This window comes from Petromyzon marinus, unplaced genomic scaffold (genome assembly GCF_048934315.1).
Source record: "Petromyzon marinus isolate PM22_M1 ecotype Great Lakes invasive population unplaced genomic scaffold, UKy_Petmar_22M1.pri1.0 PM_Scaffold_14, whole genome shotgun sequence".
In the NCBI taxonomy this organism is placed as follows: Eukaryota; Metazoa; Chordata; class Hyperoartia; order Petromyzontiformes; family Petromyzontidae; genus Petromyzon; species Petromyzon marinus.
Genome location: NW_027423102.1, coordinates 516,185 through 535,718, shown reverse-complemented (window position 1 = coordinate 535,718; position 19,534 = coordinate 516,185). Strand labels below are relative to the sequence as shown.

Here is a 19,534-nt window from a genome sequence, read left to right as displayed (position 1 = left end):
ACACTTAGGCGGGCAAGGAGAAGCACACCCAGGTATACAGGTGACAGGTAGGCACACGCAGAGGGGAGAACACACGTCCACCCATACTTCACCACACGAGTCGAGGAGCCACATGTACCTCCATGGTAGCAACTTGCAGACGAGGGTGCTCAGAGCTCACGGTGTCTCTCGCGCGGTCCGGGTCTCTGCGTGGAGAGCGGCAGACAGAGGCAAGGGACACGCAGAGTTGAAGGGGCATGACACACCCACGTCTAAACCCACGTCACGTCACAATGCGGACTCTCATCAACACGGACTCACATCCTCACCAGTCACACAATACGAAAAATACAAAAAACAACAACTGCCATTCGCCACTAAGTAGCGGTGATGTGACCACGGCGCCTGTGCCAGGCCAGGTGCACTTTGAGACCACGTGAAGTGCCGAAGGCTCACTGACAGGCGGTCACAGGTCAGACCCAGGTGCCATGAGTTGTCTGACTGAGATGACTGTGCCAACTTGCTGCATTTTAGATGCCCGGCTCAAAGGTTGTTGTCGTGAGCGTTGCTCCTCTGTTCGGACACCACTACTAACACTACTCCTAACACCACCAACACCACCACTACGAACACCACCACTACGAACACCACCACTACGAACACCACTACTACGAACACCACTACTAACACCACAATTAACACCACGAACAAAGATCCCCCGTATAGCCTTAACAGACTGTTGGGGTAAGTGCTGTCCGCGAGCACCTATGAAGGCCGCCACGGCACACGAGGGGGTGGGTAGCCAACACCACGCCCGGCCGCCTTTGTCTCCCCAGTGGCAATGTTTGCACCTCGCACCAGATACTCATTTAAGGCTGAGTCAATCTAGGGTGAGGCCCAGGACCAGTTCAGATAATCGTCACCAATGTTGACTGTGAGCGGGAATCAAACCCAGGTCGCCAGGTTCTTAGCGCAGCGCGCTAACTGCTACACTACCCCACTAACACCATCACTAACACCACTACTAACACCACCACCAATAATACCACCAACACTAACACCACCACTAAGACCACCACGAACACCACTACCAGAACCAATAATACCACCATCACTAACACCACCACGACTAACACCAGCAACAAAAATTCCACCATCACTAACACCAACAACAACAATCGCCATTCGCCACTAAGTGGCGGTGATGTCACCACGACGCTTGTGCCAGGCCATGTGCACCTTGAGGCCACGTGAAGTGTCGAACGCCCGCCCGCTGGCAGGAGGTCACGGGGCAGACCCAGGTGCCACAGGTCGACTGAGTGAGATGACTGGCTGATGCACCACCTGTGCCCCTTACTGTGCCAACTTGCTGTGCTTTAGCCATCCGGCGCTCTGCTCGTTGTTGTGAGCGTCGTTCCTGCGCTCTCCGTTGTTGTTGGAGGGCGACTGCCTCCAACTGCCCAGTAGCGTCCTTCACGAGCCTCTTCCACAGAGGCCGATCTTGACACAGCTGGTACCAGTTATCGGCAAGTCCACTCAGCTCCACATCCTGCTGTACCACATCATTCTATCTCTTCTCTAGCCCGTGCTGCGTCCCTTCAGCCCCCTCGATCCGGCCAAATAAAAGCTGCTTGGGCATGCGGTGATTGGGCATGCGGGCTACATGGCCCAGCCAACGCAGCCTTGCCTGCCGGAGGAGCTCACTGATGAGGCTTTGTCCAGATCTTTCGAGGATTTGTGAGTTCCTCACACAATCCAGCCTGGTTAAACCCAGGATTGATCAGAGGCAGGCCAGCCTCAACGTTTCTAACCGGCAAAGATGTTCCATTAGGGGGGTCCACGTTTCACAAGCGTAGGGAAGGGAGGGAATGACTGTGGCTGAGAAGACCCGAAGCTTCGTGTGGAGCGACAGACCAGGTAGCTTCCACACAGCGTTACGCAACTGCTGAAAAGATAATGCCGCTCGACTGATTCGAGTGAGACCTCTGCTGTTAAACCGGAGACGGTCATGAGCACACTGCCCAGGTATGGGAAACTTTCCACTCTCTCCACAACTGCCCCATCACCGATTGGGAGTTGTGGAGGTGGAGTGCCCGATGGTACAATATACCCAGGCAGGTGCTTCGTTTTGGTGGGGCTGATGGTAAGGCCCCACCTCTTAGTGGCACACTCCAGTTTTAGCAGCAGCGCCTCCAACTCCTCCTCTGAGTGAGCCGCAATTATCACATCATCGGCATACATAACGTGGTTGACCAATAGGGAGCCATCCCTTGACGGCATCCGGGCAATGATCAGCCTGCCACTGTATCTGTACCAGATGGAAATTCCTCCGGTACAGCTACTGAAGGCCTCACAAACTACGTGGTCGAAATAGATGTTAAATAATGTTGGAGCCAGAGGACATCGCTGTCGCACCCCAAGGTGAACAGGGAATGGCTCCGACTCCCGGCAATGTAGTTTTACCCGGGTCCGCTCACCATAATGAAGGTCCATAAAGATCGTGAGCAGCGGGTCAGGGACTCCGAAAGCACGAAGAACCCAGAGCCCAGGCCTACTGATGGTGTCATAGGCCTTTACCAGGCCAATAAAGCAGAGATGTAGGTCTTGTTGGAATTCCCTACACCTCTGCTTTAGCAAACGGACAGAAAATATGGCATCTGTGCAGGACCACCCTTTCCTGAAACCACAGTGGGGCTCCGCAAGCCTCTCCTCAGCATGCCTGGTAAGGCAGTGTTGAATAATCCTTGCCAGGACCTTTCCTGGCACACTGAGGAGTGAGATGCCCCTGTAGTTGTTACAGTCTGTGCGGTCTCCCTTCTTAAAGATGGGGACCACCATGGCATCCAATCACCTCACTTACACCACCATCACTAATACCACCAACACCACCATCACTAACACCAGTAACACCACCACTATCACCACTACTAACAACCACAATCACTAACACCACCATCACTAACACAACTAACACCACCACCATCACGAGCACCCCCACCACTAATACCACCAACATTAACACCACCACTCCTCCCCCTGCCAGTATGGGACACCAAAGACAAAGATCCCCGTAGAGACTTAACAGGCTGTAGGGGCAAGTGCTGTTAGCCAGCAGTACGTATGAAGGCCGGCACGACACACGAGGGGGTTGGATTGCCAGCACCACGCCCGGCCGCCTTTGTCTCCCCAGTGGCGATCTTTACACACCACACCAGGTACTCTTTCGAGGTTGAGTCGATCTAGGGGAGGCCCAGCACCGGTTCAGATAATCGTTACTGCTGTTGGCCTTTAGAGGGAATCCAACTCGGGGTCGCCGGGTTCATAGCACGGCGCGCTGTCAGCTCTACGACCGTTCCACACACACACAGACTCACACAGAGCCTCGCACACATACAGACTCACACACACAGAGACTCACACAGACTCACACACACACACACAGACTCACACAGAGACTCACACACACAGAGACTCACACAGAGACTCACACACACACACAGAGACTCACACACACACAGACACAGAGACTCACACACACAAAGAGTCACACACACACACAGACTCACACATACAGAGAGTCACACAGAGAGTCACACACACAGAGACTCACACAGAGAGTCACACACACAGAGAGTCTCACACACACACACAGACTCACACAGAGACTCACACACATACAGAGAGTCACACACACAGAGCCTCACACACAGACTCACACAGAGAGACTCACACACACACAGACTCACACAGAGAGTCTCACACACACACACAGAGTCACACACACACAGACTCATATAGAAAGCCTCACACACACACAGACTTGCACAGAGAGACTCACACCACCACCGCCACCACTCACCCACAGCTCGGTTCCACTCCTGCTCTGGGGTCGGTCCGCGTCTCTCTAACGGCCAAACTGCCAGTCGGAAGCACGTGGCGCGAGAGGCGGGGGTGGTCCAAGGTAACCACGCCCCCCGTGACGTCAGAGCAATGAGCTCCTCCCCCTCACACCTGAGCTCCTCCCCCCCTGCCCCCCCTCGCGACCACCCCCCATGGTCCGCCATTTCTCTCCCCCTCGCTACCCCCCTGCCCCCCCTGGTGACCCCCCTTCCCCCCCCCGCCCCTCCACATTCGCAACCCCCCATGCCCCCTCACAACCCCCCATGCCCCCTCACAACCCCCCATGCCCCCTCACAACCCCCCATGCCCCCCCTTTTTCTCCACCTAACGAACCCCCTCTATGCTCCCCCTCACCCCCCCCTTGCCCTCCCTGCCCTCCCCCTCGTGACCCGCCCCTCACCCCCCATGCCCCGCCCCCCTCCCCCGCTGCTACTTCCGGTCAGGCAGGGGGCGAGTGGAGGCGGCGCGCGCTGTGGATTGTGGGTGGCGAGCGGCTGATTTGGATTCCCGCTCACGGCCACCGTCAGTGGCTCGCGAAAGCTTCTGAAGCTGCGGCTCGCTGGGCCTCCTCTACGTCGACTCAGCCTGAAGGTGAGAACCTCGCGCGGTGTGCACACATCAGCAGTGGCGGCGGTGGTGGGGGGAGACAGAGGAGGAGGCGCCTGGCCCACAACCGTCACGTCCTAGACGCCTGCTGAGTTCACGGCGCTGCTTCAAGCAGAGCCCGGCCCTGCTGCTGCTGATGATGAGGCGCTGACGGTGGAAACCGGCCCCAGAGTGGCCCTCGTGTTGAGCCATAGCTGATGAGAGGCACTCCCAGACTGCCGTGTGTTTTTATCCCTGGAGGGACGGGTTTGTTGTGGAGGCGAATCGCCTGCTGCTGGAAAAGGCATCCACTAGAGGCCGCTATATAGAGGTATTTGGTCTACTCTTCCACGCTGGTCCGGACGTGTTGGAGCAAAGTGGCCATGCCCACACTTTACCCCATCACACGCAGGGCGTTAGCTCGCTGGACTTGCAATGCAGAGGTGCAGGTTAGATTTCATTCCCACTCACATACCCACCGACACTCACTCAGCCACCTACTCAGCCACTCTCTGGGCATCTATGAAAAAGAGCTTCATAGCTCATCGGATTCCTCCAGCAAAAACATACTGATTCTCACCCACCCACTCAGCCATTCACCCACCCACTCTGGCACTCATCCACTCACCAATTCACTCAGCCACCCACTCGGCCACCCACTCAGCCACCCACTCTCTCACCCACTTCGTCACCGGTCACCCACTGCCACCCACCCACTTGGTCACCGGTCACCCACTGCCACCCACCCATTTAGTCACCGGTCACCCACTGCCACCGGTCACTCACTCTGCCACCGGTCACTCACTCTGCCACCCACCCACTCTCTCACCAACCCACCGACTCTCTTGCCAACCCACCGACTCGCTCGCCAACCCATCCACTCACCCACAGGGAGACACAAGGAGACAAGGGGACCCACATGGTGTGAGAGTGTATCAGCATCATTGTGGTTGTTGTGGTGGTTATGTTGGTTGTTATGGTTGTGGTGGTTATGGTTATATTTGTGGCAGTAGTGTTTATACTTGTGGTTATGTAGCTGGTGGTTATGATTATATTTGTGGTTACGGCGATTATGGTCGCAGTGATTGTGATTATATTTGTTGTGGTTATAACCCGCGATGTATTTCGTCGAGGATGGATGCCGCCGCGTGCAGGAGTTGGGCGAGGCGGGAGTGAGCCACCTGAAGCGCCCTCTCCGACGGTGGTGAGCCGCCGGGCGGCCGGGCAGTGAGCAGCTCGGCCGGCGTCGCTTCTCCTCCCCCTTCCGGGGCTGCCAACCCCGGTGGTGTTGAGTCGTCCTCCTCTTCCACTGGAGCCCTGGTACGAGTTTTTCTTCGCGTCTCCATTATAGCGATTCATCTTACTATTTGGCTACTTCTGACGCCAGTTGTAGTGGGTGGAACGGAGAGCGAGACTTCTTACCGAAAGAACCAAAGAGTATGAACTTATATGGTTTATTTCATCTATTTTTAGTGGTTTGCTACCATTCCCTTTGCACTCCTATCGTTTTTGTATTGTTTGTTGTGACGTTATGACCCCGTGCCCCCCTACTGGCACATCTTTGATCAAAGAGCTTTATAGCTCATTGGATTCCTCCAGCACAGAATCAATACCGATTCTGATGAGACCGGAACGAACACGTTTGAATCGAATCGCGTACTTCGCTTTACTAAAATAGTTGTGGAATCGATTCTTGTGGAATCTGTTCTCGTGGAATCGAATCATCGATATTAATTACAGAGATTCACCATCGATATTAATTACAGACATTAATCAACGACGTCGCTAGGAGTATCGTGGTGCCGCTCTGCAAACCTTCGGGCTACTATCAAAGGTTTGTTCATCAAGCCATCCAGATATATAAACACAGACATAACTTCAACCGAGAAGATGGATACAAATTGAGTAATCATTGGAAGAATGTTATTAACCAGGTAAAACCTTAACTGCTTTATGGTGTTGCCTTAACTTTCCGCATCTCTAATTTCTTAAGCTTCCCACTCCCAGCCCCGCTCTCTTCAGCACTCCCCTCCTCATACCCCCCCTCTCTATCTCTCCTCCCTGATCCTCCCCCCTTCTCTTACCTATATAGTCTCTTGTTTACAGCAGCTCTTTTGCCCACGTCGGCAATTGTTTCTTGCTGTGGTTTGTCCCACCTGATGATGGACGCTTGTGTTGTGCCCGAAACGTCGTGATTTAATTTATTTTATATTTTATGCCTATGTGACTTTACCGAAAGAACCAAAGAGTATAGCCCAAGAGAGTTTGTGTAGGTTGGAGCGGTAGTGTAGCACAGTAGGGGGCACAGGTGGTGCATCGGCCAGTCATCTCAGTCAAGCAACCAATGGCAACCTGGGTCTGTCTGTCTGTGACCTCCTGCTGCCAGCGGGCGTTCGACGCTTCATGTGGCCTTAACCTGCACGTAGCCTGGCACGAGCGCCGTGGTGACATCTCCACCACTTCGTGGCGAATGGCGGTTGTTGTTTATGGTCGTCTCGCGATTAGCACTACGCTGCACTACTAACCCAGCGACCCGAGTTCAATTCCCGCTCACGGCCAACACTGGTGACGATTCCGTTCCTGGGCCTCCCCTTGGTCAACTCAGCCTCAAATGAGTACCTGGTGCGTTGTGTAAACATCGCCACTGGGGAAATTAAGGCGGCCGGATGTGGTGCTGGCCACCTACCCCCCTTCGTGTATCAAAGGTGCTGCTCGTTAACAGCACTTGCACCCGACAGTCCTGTCGAAGGCTACATGGGGGATCTTTGTCTTTGTTTGGTGGTGCAGCTGAGGAGGCGCAACTGCACGGCGAGTACCTCTACCGCAAGGCGCAGGAGGCCAAGAAGGTCCTCGTAGAGGAGAAGGCGCAGCTCAAGAGGGCGCTCGATGGTAACGGGCGGCGAGACGGATCTAGAGATGGGCTCGCGACGACAAGACAGACGAGAGACAGCGAGACAGACTAGAGACGTTGAGACACGCAAGACAGACTAGAGACGGATCTAGAGACAATGAGACACGCAAGACGGACTAAGATGGGACAAGACGGTCTGACAATACAGGCGAGAAGACAACCGCGCGTTGGAAAGCGTTTCCGAATGAATCCATGCGTGCGCATGATTTTTCTTCCTTGTTAATTCTCCCCTGCCCGCCCCCCACCCACTGCCCCCTGTCCCCCTGACGTCGTCACCGAAGAAAACCTGGTGCTGCCTACGGACCTGCGGTGGGAGGCGCTTGAACTCCAGAAGGCCGTGGAGTTCGACCAGGGAGGGGAGGGTGATCTCACATCCCTCACCATCACGTCTCCTCGCATCTCTCTCTCTCTTCCTTCCCGCGAGACTCCCGAGGCAGAGGGATAAGCGTCGCGCGTCTCCGCCCGCTAGACACGCCGAGTCGGCGCGCATCCCCGGCTCGCCGTCGGTCCTTCCTGCCAAGCGGTGGCACCGTGTTTTGCCGCGGAGGTTCGCGGTTCGAGAACGGCGGGCCCTCAACCCCCCCCCCCCCACCGGTTTAATGGGTTTAATGCCGCAGTTGCGTTGACCGTAAATACTGCACGGCGATTGCTTCCCAAGTGGACTTTGAAAAATCCCGTGGCGTGAACGTGGAAAAAGAGTCGGCCGTGTGTGTGTGATGGCTGGCGTAAATTTTTGTGGAATGTCAAATGAAGGCCGTGGTCACCACATAACGTGTGCTTCTGGAGCAGTCTTCCTTCTGGAGCGGTCTTCCTTACAATATTAGGAAGCCACTGGAGCTTTGCACTTTTAAATCATCGTCTAGATTGACAAACTCATTTCTTGAGAACTACTTTTTGTGGTTAGTTTGTCACACTTCCGATTACCACGGTTGGCTACGTGCTGTAACAAAGAGGTTTAACATGCACTGACGCACTCATTCACTCACTCATCATTTTACTCAATTTACCCACTCACCTGCCATATCACCCACCCACTCTTGCAATTGGGACTCATCCAGGTCTCATTATTGCTCAGCTCGCTACACAAAATCAACGCGATCACTGCAGAGTGATATTCTCAACCATTCCTGGTCGCTCCTTCCATCCATCCACCCACACACACACCTTCACTCACCTGCACGGTGAAGTATGGCAAATGATAACCTACCCTCTCCGTCCCCCCTGCCCCATCTACCACCTCTTTCTATCCACCCCCCCCCCCCCCCGTGTCAGTAGGAGTGAGCAGCCACATGGATGACGAGTACTGCTGAGCCGGCGTGAAGGACCCACACATCATGGCGACGACCTCACGCGACCCCAGCTCCCTCCTCAAGCAGTTCATCAAGGTGCGGGCACGGGGTCACAGGGGCTACAGGGTTTGGGGTCACACGAGGAATGTGGGTCCTCGTGTATTGCATGTGTACAAGCGCGCAAAGACAGAGGTCCCCCATATAGCCTTAACAGGTTTTTGGGACAGGTGCTGTTTGCGTGGGTGTAGGTGGCTAGCACCACAACTGGCCACCTTTATCTCTCTGGTAATGATGTTTAAACACCGCACTAGGTACTCGTTTGAGGCTGAGTTGATCTAGGGGAGGCCCAGGACCAGTTCAGATAATCGCCACTGGTGTTGGCCATGAACGGAAATAAACCTCGGGTCACTAGGTTTGTGGGGCAGCATGCTAACTGCTAAATTACCGCACACACACACGTGTTCTCTATCGGCTTTAGAATCAGTTTCTTGCACCTCACACGAGTCGTGTCGACCAATCATCGGGCTTGTGCAGTGTGAGACAACTCGCATCCGTTGAGTTAACCAGAAGAAATCTGGTTGTTGATGAAAGGTGGAGGCTGTGTGGGGGGGGGGGGGGGTCGTAAGTGGTGGAGCGTTGGACACTTTGGTTTGGTGCATGCAGCTTTTGTCAACTTCATTCCTCGCGATTCAGTCCGCCTTTTCGCGATGACCGATCCCTTCCATTCATCGAAAATGTATCTACTGTAGCACTACGCACGGTCGGTGGTCACGGAAAGATGTACCATTGGGGGCGCCACTGTGGCGAGATGTTAACTCCCTCACCTGGTATACAGGAGGTCGCAGGTTCAATCCTGACCCTGATGCCTGCTGTATATTTGGAGTTGCGTGCCTCTTTCCGAGGAGTCGCGTGGATTTCTCTCCAGGTCCTCCGGTTTTTCCCCTCCGCATTTAGAATCAACGTCCGTTTAAGAGTATTTGGCTGCTATAAATTTCCACATGGCGATAAGCCACTTAGTTGAGCTATGATTTGTGGCCAGGTCGCTTCTGGAAAAGAGCTGCATAGCTCAGTGGGCCTTACCTGGTAAAATAAAAATAGTAAAGTTTTTCCAATGGTGCATCCCAGTTGTGCCAACACGGGGTTTGGCGACCCTGTATACCGGCACGGCTCGGCTCGGCTTCCGCAATGGAAAAAACAAACAACACAACCCGAGTCGGATACAGTGGGGGGGCGGGGAAGTGGGGGGGCGAACGCAGCGTGGCCGGGAAGGACGCCGGTGGGAAGAGCGGACTCGGCGTGTGACCGCTTGCTGTCATGTTACCACACCACCACCACCATCCCACCACCACCGCAGGAGAAGAAGCTGATCCTGCCGAACGCTCAGCCGATGAACCACGGAGGCCACAAGCTGCAGGCGCTGGTGTGGGCGTGCTGCGCCAACGCCGTCAACGACTTCATCGTCCTGCATGAGCACCGCGGTATGCCAGGCACGCGCACGCACCGCAGTCGACAAAGCTCCTCCGTGTAGCCTTTAACAGGCTGTCAGGGCAAATGCTGTTTGTCGAGCGACCTACGAAGGCCGGCAGGGCACACGGCGGGGTGGGTGGTGTGGTCATTACCGCATCTGGCCCCTTTTGTCTCCCCACTGTCGATGCTTGGACACACCGGAAATCGAAGTCAGGTCACCGGATTTGTAGTGTAATGAGATAGCCACTCCGCTCCCGCTCCCCGGTGTGATGCATGGTGTGACGTGTGTGATGCGGTGCAACAGACGGGGATGGAGGTGTATTTAGCTGTGCGTACGATGTGCGGTGTGTAGTATGACGCTGCAGACATGGAATTGTGGTGTTTTAACTGTGTATGTGGTGTGATGTGGTATGATGCCGCAGATGGAAGGGCAGTCTGTTTAACTCTCCAGTACAGTCTGTGTGACACCTGTGGTGTGTCTAACTTTCCGGCATGCTGTTCATGTGACACGTGGTACGATGCCACGGTGTACTTGACACTCTCGAGCGTGGTGATGCGGCACGACATCCGGACATGGACATGATGTCCGAGGCATTCCAACACCTCGTGATGCACAACTTCACGTCGCGACTCGGAAAGAGGGTGCGTGCGGGCACCGTGCCAGTCTCACCCACATCTTCCTCCCCCATCCCCAAAGCACAAAGATCCCTCGTATAGACTATAACCCTTTCTCATTTCCATGATGTACATATACGTCGTCGAAACGGAACCGTAAGAAAAACTCAAGTACGTCTTCTGACCTGAAGACATACCTTTTGCTCCCATAAGACTATGCGGGAGGGCGTGTGGCACAGTTTTGTTCCATAGAGTGCCGGTCGTGTCACTACGGTTCTCTGCGGTGAGGGCAACGCCTTTTAAAAACAGCAGCGCTACGCCTCTATAAATAAAATTAACGCCGAGCCGCTCGCGCGTACCGAGATTCAGCGGTGAACGTGACACCTACCACCCGGCAACTTGCAGATGTCTCGGAATGGGAAAGAGTGAGCAGACTTTTGGGCCAGGTGCTGTGTGTCCGCCTGTATATTCGGAGTTTGCATGTTCTCCTCCTGGTCACTTTGATTTTTCTCCGGGTCCTCCGGGTTTTTCCCTACACATTTAGAAACTTGAATTTCGAGTATTTTGCTGCTATACATTTTTATGTGAAAAAGAGCTACATAGCTCAGTGGTAAAATAAAAATAGTTTCGTTTTACTTTAGTTTTCGAGCAACAGCACAGAGTTTTTATTTAACGCCATCTCTGAAGCTGAAGGCGCGTAATGTTGTTCATTTGCTAATGCATCCGCAGTTTTAAACAGGGTGGCCGCTGGCCTCTAACTGGCAAACGTCTGCGAGGACACGTAATGAGAGTCCAGCGCCGTCCGTGTGACTTGCCGCGACCCCTCCCGTGACTTCTGTGCCCCCCTTCCCCCCTCCCAACAGGCACAACGTCTACAAGCGCGACGGCAAGGACATCGAGTTGAAGGAGGTGGGACCGTGATTCGAGATGGAGCGTAAGTCTGCCTGACACATTGTTACTCGTCTCCACTTTACACCCCTGCAGAGGCGGTGGAAATTCCACATTCCTTGTGGACTTCCCTACGAAGTGGTTGTAAATTTTATCGACCCCTGAGAGGATGATGGGCTGAATGTAAGAGTCTAGCCTCGGGCTAGGTGGCCCGCGGGTGACTTGTAGAGCGGATCGGAACTTGAGTCGGTGGGGTCGCTGCTCTGGTCGCATTCGCTGTACCGTGACCCGACTCGCATTTCCCCACCCCGGATGCGATGTGTAAATTCAAAGATGATCGGATGTAATGCTGGCCACCCACACCCACCCCTTGGTGTGCCGTGCTGGCTTTCCTACATGCTAACACACGAACAGCGCTTTTCCCACGCCGTCTGTTAAAGGCTGCATGGGGGGGATCTTTGCTTTTGTGTGTCGCGCAGTCTATGAGATTAAACTGTGCACGCTGGACAACGCGGCCACCGCCGAGGTGGAGTGGCCTTGGCGACCGTACATGAACACGGCGAAGAAGAGGAAGTTCCTGAGCGTGGAGTGAGGGAGGGGAGCGACTTCCCCCCCCCCCCCATGGGCCTGGGGGGAGGGGCATTGGGGGGGGGGTTTGTCCCTGGAAAGCCGGAGTTGGAGTCGAACCTCGCGGCGCTCTCCGCCGAGGCTCGAGACGTTGAGGAGAGGTCGCCGCGTGGATAGGGCAGTGCGTGAATCTCTGTTCCAACCGTCGTCACACACGCGCATCATACGCGTCACACACACATTGCGGATGTACATTTATCAAACACAAACATGCACATCGTCGCATGCGTCGCACACAGAAGCACACAATTGCACAAAAAGACAAAGGTACTCCGTATCGCCGTTAACAGATTGCTGGGGCAAGTGCTGTTAACGGGTAGCACCTATGATGGCCGGCATGGCACAGAAGTGGTTGTGTGGCCAGCCCCACGTCTGGCTGCCTTTGTCCTCCCCAGTTTTGCGATGTTATACACACCCCACACCACGTACTCAGATGGCTGAGTTCGTAGTGCGCTAACTGCTGCACCACCGCTCCCCAAACGGTGTACATACACGCGTACACAAAACGAAACATTAACATTTATTTAAGTAACAAAAAAGAAAATACCAAGTCAGGCAGATGGAGAAAGTGGCGTGTCGCCGTGCACAGCACCGCTCTCGTAGCTACTCACCTAGGGTGGGAGCTCTTGGCTTCAATGCCACCCGGGATGTTTAGATGTGAAAACCTGCCATAAATAATATTTTTGGGAAGTCACAAGCGCCTTAAGTTGCATCTCATCTCGACCATTTTAATGGGCACCCCCCCCCCTGTAGCTGTCCCCCTGTGGCACAAAATAAACTAACAAAACTAATCTCTTTTTATTTTACCAGGTAAGGCCCACTCAGCTGTATAGCTCTCTTTCAGGAACGACCGGGCCACAAATGAAAGCGCTATAAAGTGGCTTGTCACGTAGAAATATATAGCAGCCAAATACTTTTAAACGCATGTTTCTAAATGTGGAGGGAAAAACCGAAGGACCCAGAGAAAAATCCACGCGGTCACGGGGAGAACATGCAAACTCCAGATATACAGGCGTCGGGATTTAACCCACGACCTCTATACCAGGCGAGGCCCCAAGGTGAATCAGCACTTGGCCTGCGAGCGGGTATTATTAGTCTGTCAGTAGGGGGTAATGATTCCGGATTTCAGTCTCAATTGAAACTGAAATCTGGAACACTTTTGTCATATTTTGCTCGTATAAGTGTGTTCATAAAATACAAGTTTGGTCATTGAGAGAGTTATAAATGTCCTATACGCATTTCATGTTTATTGTGTTTATTGTATTTAATGTATGAAGAAAATACAATTTTGTATATGCTACAGTATGTTTCACACGTTATTCAGTGACACTGCATATGACGGGCAATGTTTGGGGCAATCGGCCTTCAACATGGAAAATACATAGAGGCCACATGACCCGTGGCCACCGCCACTTCAACCGTGGCCCCACCACTTCAACCGTGGCCCCATTGGCACGTTGATGTGTGGCTCTGCCTTCACCTGTGGTGAGAATGAGACCAGAAAAATTACAGGAGGCCGACTCCATATGAGTCCGTCACGCTCTGGATCTCGCTAATGGGACGTCGGATGAAAATAAAGCATGGAAGCGACAAGTTTCTTCTCTGGCGAGGACATTCCCACAAGATTGCCACCTTTCCCAATTAATGGAATTTGCCCCAACATCACCCTGATCCAAACCAGCGGGAGCTGAAATCTTCCAGAAGGTTCAGGATTTATTGGTACAATCGTTCGGATGTTGGTGTCCGCATGGACTTGCATTTAAAACCCCCGGTCCGCTTGACGTCTTTTAAACAATACCTGTGGTCGGGTCCGCTCCCCCACCTTTCTATCCCCTGCTTTTTTTTTTATAACCGGTGTAGTATATGTTGACGGTGTGTGCGTGTATCACAACGCGATGTAACCGGGCCCTCGAATTGCCTCAAGAAATGAATAAACAACACCTGTCGCTTTGCTGTTGTGATGTCACCACGAGGCGCCGAATGACGGTGGGACGGCGTCGTCGCACTCGTCGAGCGGACAAGGGCTCCGTGAAATGACGGTGCGGATTGCGCCAAGCGTATAGAGGTCGCCGATTGCACGCCGCTGTGGCTCAAACACTCGTGGGTCCACCTCAAAGTTCCTGTGCCCATTTGAACCTCATTGCCTGCGATGATGCTGCTGCTGCCATGGAAGAACACACGTGGCGCCCTCTTGTCTCTCCATGTTGTCTTTCACGTCCCATCGCAGTTTTCAGGTCACTTGATGTTTACAGCCTCCGGTAAGGAGGCAGTGAGGTTCAGCCGCTCCATTTTTCTTCCTTTAGTGCACAGTACCGTACACGGATACGGGCACAGTACAACACCGTAGCTTTATTGATTGTTCAACAAAAAAGACCATCCCTCGCCCAATCTAGTTACCTATACGGTGTAATATATGGCGAGACATTTGTTAACGTAAAAAAAATGGAACTGTAATGCTGAAAATTATACTCCATGAAACTCGGGGTTTTATGGAGTATCAGAGGGCTTCTCAACGCTTCATGCCTCGCCCCCACTGATGCCCTCTTCTCCCCACTACTACTGACGATTGTATGTAGGGTGTGTAGGCATTTACTTCCGACTGTTGTATGTAGGGTGGTGGTGGTGGTGATGGTGGGAGTAAATGAGATTTAAAACTGGGTGCTTAACTTGAACTCACCACCACTCACATCATGTATGCACTCATCCGCCATCTTGCTCACTGACCCTGTTTCCGTGTTGATGGTGTGAGTCCGTATTGATGCTGTGAGTCTGTTGATCGTGTGAGTCTGTTGATGCTGTGAGTCTGTGTTGATCATGTGAGTCTGTGTTGATGCTGTGAGTCCGTGTTGATGGCTCGGGGGCACGGTACAGAGGGGCAGTACAACTGTAGAGTAATAGTTGTTGTCCAGCAGCGGCAACTGCGGTGGACGGGGAGTACACACGCCAGTGAGCCTCATGCGGGTTTGTCAGCAGGGCGGAGGCACTGGGGCAAGGATCACAGAGACCCTCCCTGGAAGACACTGGAACCCGCTCGTGGGTTGGAGAAGGGAGGCGCGGCCGAGTCGGATAAAAGCAGCGGAGAGCGAGAGCTCGTGGTTGCACGTTCTGGGAAGTGGAGTCGTCTCGTCGGCACTGTCGTCTTTGCCGACTTGGTCGCTGCCGTCTTCACTAGATAATTGGGCGGCCGGATAGTTGTTGGCTGTCTCGGTCGATGCCGTCAGTGTAACATGGTGGGGGTTGTGTCTAAGCTAGGCTATTTGACTGGGAGAAGCGAGGGCGAGTCTGTGAACCTGATGGTGTTAAATAAGGAAGGTGCGGAAGGTACGGGAGAGGATGAGGAAGATCGTGGGATGGATGGGGGAGGATGAGAAGATAGTGGGAGGGACGGGGGAGGAAGGAGGTGGGAGGGATGTGAGAGAAAGAAGGAGATAGCGGGGGGGACGGGAGAGGAAGAGGGAGATGGTGGGAGGGAAGGGGGCGGAAGAGGGAGATAGTGGCAGGAAAGGGGAATGAAGAGGGAGATAGTTGGAGCGACTGGGGAAGTAGAGGGAGATAGTGGGAGTTATTTGGGAGGATTAGGCAGATCGGTTAGAGTAAGAAGGTGATAGTGGGAAGGAAGAGGAAGGAAGAGGGAGAGAGTGCGAGGGATTGGAGATGCAGAGGGAGATAGTGGGAAGGATGGGGGAAGAAAAGGGAGATAGTGCGAGGGACGGGAGAAGAGGGAGATTACTAGTAGAGCCAAGTGGGAGGAAGAGGGAGATAGTGGAAGGTACTGGGGAGGAAGTGGGAGATGGTGGGAGGGACGAGGGAGGAAGAGGGAGATGGTGGGACGGATTGGAGAGGTAGATAGTGGGAGGGACGCGGGAAGAAGAGGGAGATAATAGCAGGGACGAGAGAGGAAGAGGGAGATAGCCACTGATGTTCGCCGTGGCCAGAAATTTAAACTCGGTTCACAAAGTTCATGGTGTAGTGGGTGTTGAGGTGGCATATCCTGGCTGGCCAGGAGAAGGCAGTACAGCAAGTGGGATAAGCACCATCTCTGTCTGCATGGGATAGAGGGTTGCCCCCTTGCACGAGTGGGTTTTCTCTGGGTACTCCTGTATCCCCTCACGTTTATGAACGCTCAGTAATTGCCCAATTGAATTATTGCTATGCACCGCGACGTTCGTTTTGCTATGTCATGTGATCAGAATTGGGCGCCACGGTGGCGAGATGTTAACTATTTTGTAGGGTATACAGGAGGTCGTGTATTAAATCCTTACCCTGACACCTTTGTATTTGGAGTTTGTATGCTATCTCCCCGTGGTCGCGTGTATTTTTCTCCGGATCCTCCGGGTTTTCCCTCCACATTTATTAGCACATGTTTAGAGTATTTGGCTACTAATGTCCACGTAATAAGCCAATTTGTTGAGCTGTAATTGTGTGGCCGCTTCTGAAAGAGAGCTGTATAGCTCAGTGGGCCTTGCCTGGTTAAAGTTAAAAAAAATAGTCAAATAGTTTGCAATTGTTTATATCTGGGATAAATGCACCCGTGGCTTTAATGATGTGGGGATCTGCGCCTGGCATTTTCAGGTGGGATCCGGAGCAATGAATGAGCCCTGACAAGGCAATGGCCCACCCGTTGATTTGCTCCATGAGGAACTTTTAGGGGGCTCGGGACCGTGGCGCCAAGAAGACCAGCTATTGGACCATGGAGGCACCGAAGGGGGCGGTTTCCCCCCCACACGTAACGCTCCCTATCTGGTCGATAAAAACGTATCAATAGGGTCACAGAGCTTGGGCAATCGTTGGTGCCAGCTTACCAAGTGGCTTCCTTCCTGATTGTCTGTGGTTCCTCGCACCTCTGAGGCCTGCTTGATCACGTTATAAGTATAAATATTGTTGTTATCAAGTTCTAAGTGTAAATAATAATTGTTATTGTTATTACTCGCCTGTTCTAAACATACGCCTGTTGTTATCATTCGCCTGTTATCATTCGCCTGTTTTCATTTGCCTGTTATCATTCGCCTGTTTTAATTGGCCTGTTATAATTTGCCTGTTGTTTTCTTTCGCCTGTTGCTACCAAGTAATAAGTATAGTTATTGTTGTTGTTGTTATCATTCGCCTGATGTTAGTGGTGCACGTCTCAAATCCAGCACTGGGGAAGGCATCGAGGGTTCGTAAATCACCGCACAATGATGTTGTGAAATCCTCTTCCCGTGGGCGTCGAGGTGCATAACCTGCCTCGCCAGGAGAAGGCAGTACAGCAAGTGGACTCATCGCCATCGTCACCTGTACGGTTTAAAATGCTGCCCCTTCACACACGTGGCTTTTCTCTGGGTGCTCCGATTTCCCCCACTTGTACAAACACTCGTTATTAATTAGCCAATAATGCCTCCATACATAGAGTACCGTAGAGCCTGGACAATCGTTGGTGCTGGCTCACCACGTGGCTTCCTTCCTGCATGTCTGTGGCTCCTCGCGCCTCTTGAGTCGTTCTTGTGAGTGCTATATAGCTTTAAATAATAACTACAAATACTCGCCAGAAGGTGGTGACGCAAGCCTGCGATCCAGCACTGTAGAAGGCAGCAAGGGTTGGTGGATCACACAGTAAATATTGTGAAACCCCCTTCCCGTGGACATTGAGGTGCCTTCTCCTGGCTGGCCAGGAGAAAGCATCTGACTGGCCAGGAGAAGGCATTATAGCAAGTGGGATCATCGCCATCGTCACCTGTACGGTTTAAAATGCTGCCTGCTGCCCCTTCACATAGGTTTGTTTTCTCCGGGTGCTCCGGTTTCCCCCCACTTGTGTAAGCATTCTTTATTCATTGATTGAAAAGATCTTACAATAAAAACCAAATTCAGGACCTTACTATGACTCAGCGTGGCTTTCCTGGAGTAAGTCTAATTATTATTATAAAGAATTACAGGGGCTGTATGATGACACGACTAGAGAGCTGGCTTGCACTGCGGGGAGCTTAATAGTCAACTTGGATTCCGCACCCCTCAATGCTCTTTTTAAGTTCAGTTTGTGCACTTAAGACTCGCACAAACAACCATACTCAGAGAACCATAGATTCCCACTCAGACCCAGAACCAGAAACCCATAGACTCCAACAGAGACCCATACATTCCTTCAGACACTCAGACTCATACGGCGACCCTATATACTGACACAGGGATCCATAGACTCAGACAGAGACCCATACACTCACAGAGGCCCACAAACTCAGAAATCCATAGACTCGCACAGAGGTCAATAAAATTTAAATCTGAATATTTATTTACACTGGATGAAATCGATGAGCTACAAAGATCTGTTTTCACAGCTGTCCAATCGGGCAGGTCAGAACATAACTAAAAAAATACAAAACATGACAGGAAAGACAAACTGTTCAAAAATAAACAAATTAAACTAAACTATTTTAATCTTTATTTGAAGCTTTCGTGACTGCAGGAATCCATACTCTTTGGTTCTTTCGGTAAAGTCACGTAGGTATAAATTAAATAAAATTAAACAAATCACGACGTTTCGATCGCAACATAAGTGATATTTTCAGGTGGGACAACCACAGCAAGAAAATGCTGAAGTCGGCGGGAGAGCTGCCATGGCAAGAGGTTATACAGGTATGAGATGGGGGCGGAGGCAAGGGGGGAGAGAGAGAGGGGAGGGTGTGGGGTAGGGAGAGGAAGGGGAGCCGCGTGAGCGCTAGGAGAAGAGGACGTGAGGCTGGGGTGGGGGGACGTGGGCGGGGCTAGCAGTAATCGGCAGGTAATGATGGAAACAACAACACAAGTTAAGGCATTACCTGGTTGATAACATCCTTCCAGTGATTGTTTAATTTGTATCCATCTTCTCGATTGAAGTTTTGTCCTTGGCCTCCGAAAATAACAATATCATTCGAGCCCACAGCGTTCTAACAATGGCCACTACGGCAGAGGTATTGGTTCTGCCATGTTTCAGATCAGCCTTGTGTTCGCGAACACGGTCCGAGACGTGTCGTTTTATTTCTCCAACGTAACTGCGGCCGAAGTTACAACTCAGTTTGTAGACTGCAGGGTATAGACAAAACTTCAACCCAGAAGATGGATACAAATTAAACAATCACTGGAAGGATGTTATCAACCAGGTAATGCCTTAACTTGTGTTGTTGTTTCCATCATTACCTGCCGGTTTTACTGCTGCCCCGCCCATGTCCCCCCACCAGCCTAACGTCCTCTTCCCCTAGCGCTTACGTGCCCCCCCCCCACTCTTCCTACCCCACACCCCCCCCCCTTTTCTCTCTGTCCCCTT

The 19,534-nt window shown here is 52.5% G+C and overlaps 2 long non-coding RNA genes across 3 annotated transcripts; both read left to right on the top strand.

The window, feature by feature from the left end:
- The first annotated feature begins 4,347 nt into the window (after window positions 1–4,347).
- On the top strand, window positions 4,348–7,414 carry LOC142922689 (uncharacterized). Its single transcript, XR_012940237.1, has 3 exons — window positions 4,348–4,470; window positions 5,598–5,784; window positions 7,252–7,414. It is a non-coding gene; the product is annotated as an uncharacterized LOC142922689 (long non-coding RNA).
- A 243-nt stretch (window positions 7,415–7,657) lies between these two features.
- On the top strand, window positions 7,658–14,212 carry LOC142922678 (uncharacterized). Of its 2 annotated transcripts, none has more exons than XR_012940228.1 (6): window positions 7,658–7,737; window positions 8,651–8,760; window positions 10,019–10,142; window positions 10,678–10,773; window positions 11,610–11,680; window positions 12,114–14,212. It is a non-coding gene; the product is annotated as an uncharacterized LOC142922678 (long non-coding RNA). The 2 variants fall into 2 exon arrangements; XR_012940227.1 differs by lacking the exon at window positions 7,658–7,737 and adding an exon at window positions 7,747–7,922.
- The last annotated feature ends 5,322 nt before the right edge of the window (window positions 14,213–19,534 follow it).